This window comes from Oncorhynchus kisutch, unplaced genomic scaffold (genome assembly GCF_002021735.2).
Source record: "Oncorhynchus kisutch isolate 150728-3 unplaced genomic scaffold, Okis_V2 Okis07a-Okis12b_hom, whole genome shotgun sequence".
In the NCBI taxonomy this organism is placed as follows: Eukaryota; Metazoa; Chordata; class Actinopteri; order Salmoniformes; family Salmonidae; genus Oncorhynchus; species Oncorhynchus kisutch.
Genome location: NW_022261984.1, coordinates 3,204,804 through 3,217,922, shown reverse-complemented (window position 1 = coordinate 3,217,922; position 13,119 = coordinate 3,204,804). Strand labels below are relative to the sequence as shown.

The following is a 13,119-nucleotide window of genomic DNA, read 5'->3' as shown; positions in this document are numbered from 1 at the left end:
CTCTGAGAGTCCCCACCTATCAACTTATGCAATGTGATCTTTCACGCCCATTTTTCAAAATAAAAGCCTGAAACTATGTCTAAAGACTGTGGACACCTTAGGGAAGCCATAGAAAAAGGAATCTGGTTAATATCCCTTTAAATGGATGATAGGCATGCATAGGAACAGAGAGGTTTCAAAATAAGAAGCACTTCCTGATTGGATTTTCCTCATTTTCTTGCAATATCAGTTCTGTTATACTCACAGATAATATATTTTGACCGTTTTGGAAACTTTAGAGTGTTTTCTATCCTAATCTGACAATTATATGCATATTCTAGTTTATGCAGCTGAGAAATAGGCAGTTTCAAATGGGTACGTTTTTAAGCCAAAAACGAAAATACTGCCCCCTACACTCAAACAGTTAAAAGGTAATTTACCGCCTTCACATGTGCAGTCTCAGTGCTATGATGGGGTCTAAAACCAGACTGAAGCATTTCGTATACATTGTTTGTCTTCAGGAAGGCAGTGAGTTGCTGTGCAACATTTTTGAGAGGAATGGAAGATTCGATATAGGCCGATAGTTTTTTATATTTTCTGGGTCAAGGTTTGGCTTTTTCAAGAGAGGCTTTATTACTGCCACTTTTAGTGAGTTTGGAACACATCCGGTGGATAGACAGCTGTTTATTAATGTTCAACATAGGAGGGCCAAGCACAAGAAGCAGCTCTTTCAGTAGTTTAGTTGGAATAGGGTCCAGTATGCAGCTTGAAGGTTTAGAGGCCATGATTATTTTCATCATTGTGTCAAGAGATATAGTACTAAAACACTTGAGGGTCTCTCTTGATCCTATGTCCTGGCAGAGTTGTGCAGACTCAGGACAACTTTGCTTTGAAGGAATACGCAGATTTACAGAGGAGTCCGTAATTTGCTTTCTAATAATCATGATCTTTTCCTCAGAGAAGTTCATGAATTTGTTACTGCTGAGGTGAAAGCCATCCTCTCTTGGGGAATGCTGCTTTTTAGTTATCTTTGCTACAGTACCAAAAAGTACATTCGGATTGTTCTTATTTTCCTCAATTAAGTTGGAAAAATAGGATGATCGAGCAGCAGTGAGGGCTCTTCGATACTGCATGGTACTGTCTTTCCAAGTTTATAGCACGACTTTTGATGCTCCTTGGTTGGGGTCTGAGCAGATTATTTGTTGCAATTGCAAACGTAATAAAATGATGGTCCGATAGTCCAGGATTATGAGGAAAAACATTAAGATCCACAACATTTATTGCATGGGACAAAACTAGGTCCAGAGTATGACTCTGACAGTGAGTAGGTACCAGAGACATGTTGGACAAAACCCACTGAGTCGATGATGGCTCCGAAAGCCTTTTGGAGTGGGTCTGTGGACTTTTCCATGTGACTATTAAAGTCACCAAAAATTAGAATAGTATCTGCTATGACTACAAGGTCCGATAGGAATTCAGGGAACTCAATGAGGAACGCTGTATATGGCCCAGGAGGCCTGTAAACAGTAGCTATAAAAAGTGATTGAGTAGGCTGCATAGATTTCATGACTAGAAGCTAAAAAGACGAAAACGTCATTTTTTTTGTAAATTTAAATTTGCTATTGTAAATGTTAGCAACACCTCCGCCTTTGTGGGATGCACAGTGGATATGGTCTCTAGTGTAGCCAGGAGGTGAGGCCTCATTTAACACAGTAAAATCATCAGGCTTAAGCCATGTTTCAGTCAGGCCAATTACATCAAGATTATGATCAGTGATTAGTTCATTGACTATAATTGCCTTTGAATTAAGGGATCTAACATTAAGTAGCCCTATTTTGAGATGTGAGGTATCACGATCTCATTCAATAATGACAGGAATGGAGGAGGTCTTTATCCTAGTGAGATTGCTAAGGCGAACACTGCCATGTTTAGTTTTTCCCAACGTAGGTCGAGACACAGACACGGTCTCAATGGTGATAGCTGAGCTGACTACACTGACTGTGCTAGTGGCAGACTCCACTAAGCTGGCAGGCTGGCTAACAGCCTGCTGCCTGTCCTGCACCCTATTTCATTGTGGAGCTAGAGGAGTTAGAGTCCTGTCTATGTTGATAGATAAGATGAGAGCACCCCTCCAGCTAGGATGGAGTCCGTCACTCCTCAGCAGGTCAGGCTTGGTCCTGAAGATAGTATCTCTCTTCAGACAGGGTGTTGTAACTGGTCTATAGCTGGTCTCTCTCTTCAGTCAGGGTGTTGTAACTGGTCTGTAGCTGGTCTCTCTCTTCAGACAGGTTGTTGTAACTGGTCTGTAGCTGGTCTCTCTCTTCAGACAGGGTGTTGTAACTGGTCTGTAGCTGGTCTCTCTCTTTAATCAGGGTTTTGTAACTGGTCTGCAGCTGGTCTCTCTCTTCAGACAGGGTGTTGTAACTGGTCTGTAGCTGGTCTTTCTCTGCAGTTGTGTTGGTCTTATAAAGTGATAAACTCTGGAACAACTTGTTCCTGTTATCCTCAGAATCTTTGATGGCTCTGTTATCTACAAAGTATAAACATATAGTTACTAGGTAAAACAACAAGGAAGTAGGCCTAGTAACCAGCACTTCTTACAACTAGGTGATAAGCAATGAACATGGACACAAACTGACAAAATGATCCCCGTGACAAGGCAGTTAACCCCGTTCCTAGGCCGTCAATGTAAATAAGAATGTGTTCTTAACTGACTTAAGGTTAAATAAAATAAAACGAATAATAGGTCAAATAAAAATCATAATAATAAAAAATAACATAAAAATGCCGGGCCAGCAGAACACACAGCAGCCCCAGACACACTACAGCAATTAGGAATGGTTTCTTCCCTCCCTCTGTGGACACATACAAGATACATTTATGTTTGTGTGTGTGTGTGTGTGTGTGTGTGTGTGTGTGTGTGTGTGTGTGTGTGTGTGTTTGTGTGTGTTACCAGAGTGCTGGTCTCCTGGTCCATTATTAGGAGCAGTGTCTGCTGTCTCTTCTGTCTTGGTGCTGGTCTCACCATCTCTCAGGGTGTCTGCACTGACGTAGATATCCACAATACTCTCCTCCATCTCACCTCTGTCAAACTTCTTTTTAATATCTGGCTCAACATAGATGACCTTTGACATCTTTAACAATGCCTGGGTGTTTCTTTCTATGTAGGTCTACTATACATTAAGTCTCTGCTTCTAGAATTAATGTGGTGGTCTTCCAACATGGCCACCAGGAGGCAAGTCCTCTTTACGTTAAGTCTCTGCTTCTAGTGATATCTCTGTCTCTGAGTCATCTGTGTTTCTCTATCTGTGTGACTGCTGTAAGTGTTAACTCTAGGGAAGTATCAACATAATGACACGGGTAGTTGTGGCTATGCTAACACAAAAAATAGAACACGTTTGCATACTTGCGTTCGTATTTGTGTGCATGTGAGAGATTGTTACAGTGATTCATGTTAAAGCATTTTCTGCAGCACAATATAAACCATTCCGTGTCTCATACTCTGGACAAGATGACCATGTAATCTCAACACTGTCCTCCTGTCCAGGGAATGGGACTTGCTATTTGTGATGATGGACAGGACACTGTCATACCAGGAAGATATAGATCATAGAGGGGAAGTGGAGAACAAAGACTAGCTGTTAACATATATTAAATATCATATGTAACAGCCCCAAGTTTATTCAGGGAGTTTCCAGAACTCCTCCTTCCTTTCACCTTTCTGCTGATTTGGACCCTCTGTTTACTCCCAAATATACATCATCATGTTCAGGAGGTCCAGGACTACAAACATGGGTCATTATAATGTCCAGACAATAGATTTGACACTACAAACTGCTCCAAGTGGATATTGAGGATAGGTTGTCTTAACCAGTGAGGATGAGATGACAACAGAAACAACCAGGGCTCTCCTCTCACGTTATGAACCTAATTGGTTGAGACGTTTTGAGTGACAGCTGGTTGAACCACTGAACAGATCAACTTCACTTCCCTTTTTTGGAATCCATATAGGGGAACAACAGTCAAATATGAGCATTTGATATTGTGCTTATATGATACTTGACTAGAAAGGCTGACTGTCAAATTATTAAGTAACATTCTTTGATATCTCTACTACACTCATTGAATGGTGATACAGTCAACTCCTATACAGTGTATGTAAAGGTGGTTTGGTACAGTCTAGTATGTTTCCACCAGGCCTAAATTGGAGCATGTAAATATCTGTAGCAAGAGAGAAGAAGGTATTATAATTGGAATTGATAAAATGTACTGCATGCAGAGTGTGGACAAAGTCAAATGTACTAACTTCACGCTGACTCTGTTAAACAGGAAGCTAAAATGTTTGGAATTAAGTCAGACTTTTATTAATACACTAAAACAACATGTGTGTACATGGGTTTGAGACACAGAGAGAGAGAGAAGGAGGAAGTTGTGTATGCTGTAGGCTGCTGTATGTGTTACAGTATGCTGTCATGGTGATGTTAACAACAGTCAGATATCATGGTTAATACCAGTACCTACAGGGTTAAAAACAGTCAGATATCATGGTTAATACCAGTACCTACAGGGTTAAAAACAGTCAGATATCATGGTTAATACCAGTACCTACAGGGTTAACAACAGTCAGATATCATGGTTAATGCTTTTGTATGCTGGGTGCTGTCCTCAGATAATCGCATGATGTGCTTTCGCCGTAAAGCCTTTTTGAAATGTAACAAAGTGGCTGGATTAACAAGAAGTTAAGCTTTTAACCAATGTATAACACTTGTATTTTCATGAATGTTTAATATTACGAATGTTGTATTTTTGAATTTTGCTCTCTGCAATTTCACCGGATGTTGTCGAGGCCGGGCGCAAGTGTTTCACCTTTCCCAAAGATTAAGTGATGATGTCTAGTAGTTATCATGTTGATGGTCATGATGAATGGCTAAGTGATGATGTCTAGTAGTTATCATGTTGATGGTCATGATGAATGTGGTTAAGTGATGATGTCTAGTAGTTATCATGTTGATGGTCATGATGAATGTGGTTAAGTGAGGATGTCTAGTAGTTATCATGTTGATGGTCATGCTGAATGGTTAAGTGAGGATGTCTAGTAGTTATCATGTTGATGGTCATGATGAATGGTTAAGTGATGATGTCTAGTAGTTATCATGTTGATGGTCATGCTGAATGGTTAAGTGAGGATGTCTAGTAGTTATCATGTTGATGGTCATGATGAATGGTTAAGTGATGATGTCTAGTAGTTATCATGTTGATGGTCATGCTGAATGGTTAAGTGAGGATGTCTAGTAGTTATCATGTTGATGGTCATGATGAATGGTTAAGTGATGATGTCTAGTAGTTATCATGTTGATGGTCATGATGAATGGTTAAGTGAGGATGTCTGGTAGTTATCATGTTGATGGTCATGCTGAATGGTTAAGTGTTGATGGTTGGATACAGTGCATGCAGGCGCACACACACACACTCACACACATGTAAAGTTATCCTATTACACCTCTGATAAAGAAGCAGATATAGATTTCCCCCACCACCTCTGAATAACTCTTCACACTGTCACACACAGACAGCACACATACATACAAAATACCCTTATATGGCCATCAATGGCCGGTCACAGAGGACAAGCCATAACGGGACCTCTGTTTGAAGGCTGGGGTTTCAAAGCCTCAGTAATACTATATGATCTATGTGCAAATTCACTGAGTTCAATCTTTAATCTGCAAAAATACAGTATATGATCACTTCGTTTATCCTGAATCATTTAAAACATATTTCCATTAGAAACTATAGTGGGGGGAGTCATGTGGTGGCCAGTGACGTGTTGATTTGACAGTTTCCCCTTCACAGTGGTTGACCGTTTAAGAAATAATGTCAATTCCCTAAGTCACACAGATGCAGGACAGTGTAGGGAGAAGACACAGGACAGATGTATATTAGAGTTGTGGTTAGAAGTAGAAGTTACTGTATAGGTCCACCAGTGTGTTAAGATGTCAGAGGGAGTCCATGAAAACTCAGATAGATTTGAAGACGATGAGCCTGATGCAATGAAGAACACAGACATTGACGGCCAATTATATGCCAACGTAGGAGCCTTCAAACCCAGTACAAGAGATGGAGTTGTTGCTTCAGGTAAGATCGCACACACACACACACACACGAACACACACAGAGAAGAGAGGGAGAGAGTACTGGGGGAGTGGCAGCAGGTCAAGGAGACACAGGATGAGCAGTAGAGGGTGTTTCAGGAGCAGATGTGACATACACACATAAATTACACACACAATACATTAAAACAGATTACCCTGTTGTACTAGACCTTTATTTGTCCCAATCCTGGATGATTCAGTAAAACACACTATCAAAGATCTTTAATAATTTGTTATTCAGTACATGTTCAGTGGTGGAAGAGACCCTCTGTAGTTGCTGCAGTGTGTCTGGGGCTGCTGTGTGTTCTCCTACTGGCTGGGATCATAGGCCTGTCTGTCTACTGTAAGTTTAGTATGTTTTTACTGAGACTTAAGTAGCCTACTTAATCATACTTATCCATAAAAGGTTTGGTCGTTACATGTTTGAATAAGTCTTGCCTTTTACAGATGGAGTCATTGGTCATCACAACTCAACAGAGAGAGACCAGCTACAGACCAGTTACAACACCCTGACTGAAGAGAGCAGCTACAGACCAGTTACAACTCCCTGACTGAAGAGACCAGCTACAGTCCAGTTACAACAACCTGACTGAAGAGAGAGACCAGCTACAGTCCAATTACAACAACCTGACTAAAGAGAGAGACCAGCTTCAGACTGAGAGAAATGTTATTAGCGGGAGGCTTACCAATTGCAGTGAGTAAACCTACAATAATAAATGATCATTAATCCCAAGCACCTTATTGTATGTCTGCATTCTGTCATTAAGTGTCCAGCGTGATACATTGAAGGAAATACATGTTATCATCTTGTAGAAAAACCTCTCCTGAAGGCTGGCAGAAGTTTGAATCCAGTTGGTACTTCCTGTCTACTGAGACTAAAACCTGGAAGGAGAGCAGAGAGGGCTGTCTGGAGAGAGGAGCAGACCTGGTGATGATAAACAGTGATAAGGAACAGGTGAGAGGGAGAGAGGGAGAGGGAGAAAGAGAGAGAGAGAGGGGGAGAGAGAGAGAGAGAGGGAGAGAGAGAGAGGAGATATGGCTTTGTAGGGATATATATGACCAAACAAATAGGTATATATTTATCTTCCTCAACAACAGGAGATTCTCTTCAAACTCAACAAGAGAGTCTGGATTGGTCTGACTGACTCTGTTACTGAGGGGACCTGGAGATGGGTGGACAGCACCCTACTGACCACTGCTCTAATAACACTGACCACAGTGTAAGGTGTAAGACTGATTCTCTGTGTTGTTCATACTCTAGGTTCTCCATACTCAACTGGTGGACTAACACTTACCACAGAGTTAGAGCAGTGGCGATTCTATACCATTTCAGATTGGGGGGGCCAAGCTGGGGCCAGTTCTACTGTTAGAGGGGCCAGTTACATTAGACGTTATTGTTGTCATATCGTTTTCTTCACTGCATTGCAGGCATTAGCAGGCAAAAGACCATGTCCATAATCATTCAACAATTGATTTGCATTGCCATTATAATTTCATTTGCAATACATATTCAGTATCAGGTCACATCAACTGCATTCTCCGGGTTTTTGTGGTTTTTTTGCAAAAAGATCAGCAAATTCATCTCGACTCCAGGCCTTTGCCCTCCTTGACTCAATACTTAATACACCTAAATTGCTTAATCTGTCATCTGACATTGTGGTCCTGAGATACGTTTTCACCAGCTTTAGTGCAGAAAAACGTTTTCCCCAGCTTTAGTGCACAAAGTTCACAAGAAGCAGTACTGACAGGGATTGAAACAGCTATCTTGCACAGTTTAAAAAACTAAAAGAAAACTTCTTTATACGGCTCAATGAATAATGCCAGCTCTACTACACAGGAGGGTCTCTGCATGCCACTCTGTATTTTCCTTTCTACAATTCTTCTGAACTGATGTAGTTCAAGCCCCAAGTCCTCAATATTGTATTCATACATTCTAGCAAATGGAAACAGGAACTTCTCTTTGAGAAACACATCACTTGTAGTGTTTACAGTTTGGATGCCATTCATTATGTCACAGATTTTGCTAGGGAACCTTCTGTTAAGCTCATATATGATCTAAAACAGGGTAGAAAAGGGTTGTACGAAAACTGCCTTTTTCTTGTTCTGAATCTGATCTCTGACCCACTGTACAGAGTACACAGTCTCCATTAAATTGAGAGCTGAGCTTTTTGGTCATTTTGCAGGGGGGAGTATTGCAGTATCACATTGCTCAGCTGTGTTCAACACTCCATTCCATAGGTCATCAAAAAATGACTCATCCCTGTAGTCATTTAACGTTTGCACTAAATCAACAGCCTTTGACAGGTCAAGTGATGAAGTCTGTAGCATATCTGATAGAGATTTTGCTTCTCCAAACACGTTATGGAGTGTAACAAGGCACATAATGAATTGTAAATTTACCTGTGCAAGCAGACCTCATGCTTCAACAGATCTGTCACCATTGTGTTCTTGGACTATATCTTGCAAGACTCGCTTAATGGCAGGTAATCTATCCATAATAGTATGTAGAGCCATATTTCGACATGCCCAATGTCGTGTCTTTGGCTTCATTAAATTTAAGATTAAATCTTTATCAAATAACTCTAATTATTATTACGTGATTGAAATTATTATTCATGTAACTGTAATTAATTAGGAACTTGGGGCACCAAGGAAATGATTCGGATTACAAAGTTATAATTTTCCTAATATAACTTTCAGATATTTTAATATCTGATCCCTTAGTCTTCTGATTAATGACGTATTCTTTACCTCACGTTAGTCTCATTCCAAACGTCGTAAATCGTTGGTTATCTGCATGAACACAGTCTTCACTATGAGACATCCATACATCAATTGTCTTAAAATCATTTATGTACTAAGTAATTCACAGAAAACACAAACAAACAGTAGATAGTTACAAGGAAATGATAGCGGAGTTTCCCTAGTGGGATAAACCGGCATCGCGGCTTGGGGAAGTGGGGGTCTAGACTGAGATAAGACACAGTTGATAATAATAACAATTGAAATGTTAATCCTTTGCACATGAACGCTCACTCATTCGGGAACAATTGCAATCAATATACATATTTACGCTCAGTGTGTCGTCGGGATCTCTGTTGAAAAGTTTGTTTCTGTTGGAGAGTTTGTCCGCACTCTCTCTGTCACTCTTTCTCTGACGTGGTTAGCATGGATAGTTCAGAGTGACATTCATTCATGTCGTTATAGAATAGATGTTTCGGCGGTTGTCGGTCTTTGCGTTCAATGATACCGAATTCCTAGCTGCAGACTAGTAATTAATATCAAAGACTTGTTCTTACTCTGTCGGAATCGATAGTCTAAGAGTTTATCCACGTGGTATGGTTAAAAGATTCAGCAATCGACTCAAACCTTAGCTTATACTCAGGTGTATGGTCTCTACTCAAACCTTGGCCCTCTTGTTATCGAGGTAAGCTGGTCTGCAACCTTTAGCCATCTCGTAATTGAGGTATGCTTGGTCTGGTGATAGAAAACCCGGGTGGGGGTTTTATTCAGAAGAGCAGAAAAGGGCCTGTCCCAGGACGCCAGACCATAACTGTGCTCATGGGCGGTCCTCTGATTTAGTTAAACTCCAAAGGAAATTGAGGTTTCCTTCATTAAACAGTCCAAAATCACAAACAATATCATCTTCACTAATTCATCTTATACAACAATTAGATGTAAGCCTCATATCTGAGGCTATTGTATAAACAGCATTATGGTAATGTGGCCGTATTGTCTCCCATGAGTTTCACAAAATTGTTCCAAATGGACCAGTTCGTAGCTGGATTCTTCACAGATCTTTTATACATTCTCCAGAACATAAATATTGTTCGGACCTCAAGTTCTGTGAGGTGGAAGAAATTCCTTTGTTCTCTCTATGAAACTCACTCTCTCTCTATACTGTGGCCATGAGGAGATAATCTCCTCCAGGAATTTACAACCTCTCTGACCACAGCAGCCTGGTTGTAGGAGACAGAGAGGGGGATGGTGCTCGCTGTACCCAAAGAGGGAAACATCATGACACCAGCGACTGTCACTTAGTCTCTGAAGCTCTCTAGGTGCACCTGGGTACATCTCTTTTTGTATGCTAAGCCACTTTTGATGCACATATGACCCAGATCTGAAGACGTAAAGTCTTTCTAGTAAGGAGAAGAACTGTCCGAACTCAGGGACAGCTTTTACTGTATCCACTAAATCTAAGTTTAGACAGTGTGCACTGCAGTGGATGTAAAAGGCTTTGCTTGTTCTTTAATGCGTGCCTGGACGCCTGAATGCTTGCCACTCATAACGGAAGCACCGTCATATCCTTGGCCTACTAGGTTGGTTTTGTATTCAAGACCATGACTTTCTAATATGTGTATGATTTTGTCAGTAAGCCCTGCAGCATCTAGTCGATCAGCCCATTCAAAGTGGAGAAAGCTCTAATGGACAGCTCCTCTGAAATAGTACCTGAGTACTAGAGATCTGCTCCTTTTTTTAAACACCTTTTGTTTCATCTGCCATTATGCTAAAGACCTTCGCTGTCTTTCATTTCTTCTATCATTTTTGTTCGAACCATGTCTGCCAAACAACTCAGAAACTCATCCTGAATCCCTTTGCTTGAATATTTTGCATTATGAATAGAAGTCAACCTTTTTTTTCCCAGTTATGTCATGCTTAGCTATTGTTTCTAGGATTGCCATGAAGTTCCCTTTATGTGTCCTCTTTGTGCAATGTTTTGTGTGGCTGTAAGTAGTAGTACTTCTATTGTTTTAATATAGTCCCGATTTTTCTTGAACCTGTTTGTTGTGTTCCTTGTTTAGGGCATTTACCAGTGTTGCATTACTTTGTACAGCTTTCTGATAGTCTCTCCATGTAATCATTGCTTGTTTGTGCTGCTCAGACCTTGCATGAATTGCAAATCCCCCCTCTTTGTAAAGTTGCCTTCTTCCAGTTGTTAAAACCCAATTGTGAATCAAATACAGTCTCTGAGACTTTGGGAGGGCTAAAATGCCTGCAGGCGTAACAAAACACAGAGTCTGATTTATTTGAATATTCAAGCCAGGGATGGATATGGTACCAGGCCGCCTTGAAGCTCCTCCTCCGGTCTCCCATCAGAGTTCTTGGGTATATGTTCATCATTGGCTGCACCGGTGGTTTCCTCCCGGGATTTGCTGATATCTGCCAAAGAAAAAAATATATAATTAAATGTATCTGGGTAATTTTAGATATACCATTGCCACCAGGCAACTTCTGAAATCCATTTGACATCTATATCACAAGCCCAATAGCATGTTAAATAAGAATTCATTTCAATCACAAACCGACTCATTTCATTTCAAACCGACTCACACCATTTAAACTGACTAATTGCACTGCTTTACAAGTAACCACAGATTTATTCAACATCACAAACCTGGCTGTCCACTGCTTGTGGACGCACGAGGAACCTCTGTTGGTGTCTCACTCTTAGATGGAGAGACTGAGGCTGAGGTAGAGGCTGTCTCACTTTCCTGCTCTACTATGCCTTCACTCTCAGTCTCTCCAATGGACAAGTCTTCCTGCTCTCTTTCTGCAGGCTCTATGCTCTCTCTTGCGCTCTCCACACCTGAACTATCTGGCTCTGTCTCACTGTCTGCCTTGTCTTTTCTTTGGAAGAAGGACATGATGCTTATTAATTAATTTACTTAAAATAACTGACTTGCTAGGTAACTACCCTTTATATCTAACCGTTTTACAATGCGTTTAAGGAAGGAGTGTGGTTTAAGTAAAAACACTCAGCACCATGAGTTAGTTGATCATATATTTTATCCCTTTTCATACTGCCACAAAGTAACAAACGGCCAGGTTAAGATAAGCTAATCTAACGTTACACTTCTGTAATGCATTTAAAACTAATACAACATATTAACAATTTTACTCACCTCTATATTTCCTTCTTTGTGCTTGAACTATAATTTTCGTGCGGAATTTCTTACTTCTGAATAGAAAAAAATTGCAGATGCATGTGGTACGATACTGTTGTGTTCCGCCTAAAGCCGTCCCTCTAGAAAATCTGTGGGTTAAATTAGTGTTCCGCGTTGCCACTGTCTAATAACAGATGTAAAAAAAATTATGATAGCAAAAATTTGTTATGTAAAAATGATTTCATAATCCACATTTAGGGGGGCCACAAGGGGGTCCAAAATTGTGTGGAAGCCCCCACATGATGATGGTTTTTACCCCTTTTGACACACAGTGTTTCCCATTTTTTACCCCTTGTGACACACAGTGTTCCCCTTTTTTATCCCTTGTGACACAGTGTTTCCCCTTTTTTATCCCTTGTGACACACAGTGTTCCCCTTTTTTATCCCTTGTGACACAGTGTTTCCCCTTTTTTATCCCTTGTGACACAGTGTTTCCCCTTTTTTACCCCTTGTGACACACAGTGTTCCCCTTTTTTATCCCTTGTGACACAGTGTTCCCCTTTTTTATCCCTTGTGACACAGTGTTCCCCTTTTTTATCCCTTGTGACACAGTGTTCCCCTTTTTTATCCCTTGTGACACAGTGTTCCCCTTTTTTATCCCTTGTGACACAGTGTTTCCCCTTTTTATCCCTTGTGACACAGTGTTCCCCCTTTTTTATCCCTTGTGACACAGTGTTACCCCTTTTTTATCCCTTGTGACACAGTGTTCCCCCTTTTTTATCCCTTGTGACACAGTGTTCCCCCTTTTTTATCCCTTGTGACACAGTGTTTCCCCTTTTTATCCCTTGTGACACAGTGTTCCCCCTTTTTTATCCCTTGTGACACAGTGTTACCCCTTTTTTATCCCTTGTGACACAGTGTTCCCCTTTTTTATCCCTTGTGACACAGTGTTTCCCCTTTTTATCCCTTGTGACACAGTGTTCCCCCTTTTTTATCCCTTGTGACACAGTGTTACCCCTTTTTTATCCCTTGTGACACAGTGTTCCCCCTTTTTTATCCCTTGTGACACAGTGTTCCCCCTTTTTTATCCCTTGTGACACAGT

General features: G+C 40.7%; 1 long non-coding RNA gene across 1 annotated transcript; it reads left to right on the top strand.

Moving 5' to 3' along the window:
- The first annotated feature begins 5,994 nt into the window (after positions 1 to 5,994).
- LOC116360156 (uncharacterized) lies at positions 5,995 to 6,803 on the top strand. Its single transcript, XR_004206945.1, has 3 exons — positions 5,995 to 6,114; positions 6,373 to 6,474; positions 6,579 to 6,803. It is a non-coding gene; the product is annotated as an uncharacterized LOC116360156 (long non-coding RNA).
- Positions 6,804 to 13,119: the final 6,316 nt, after the last annotated feature.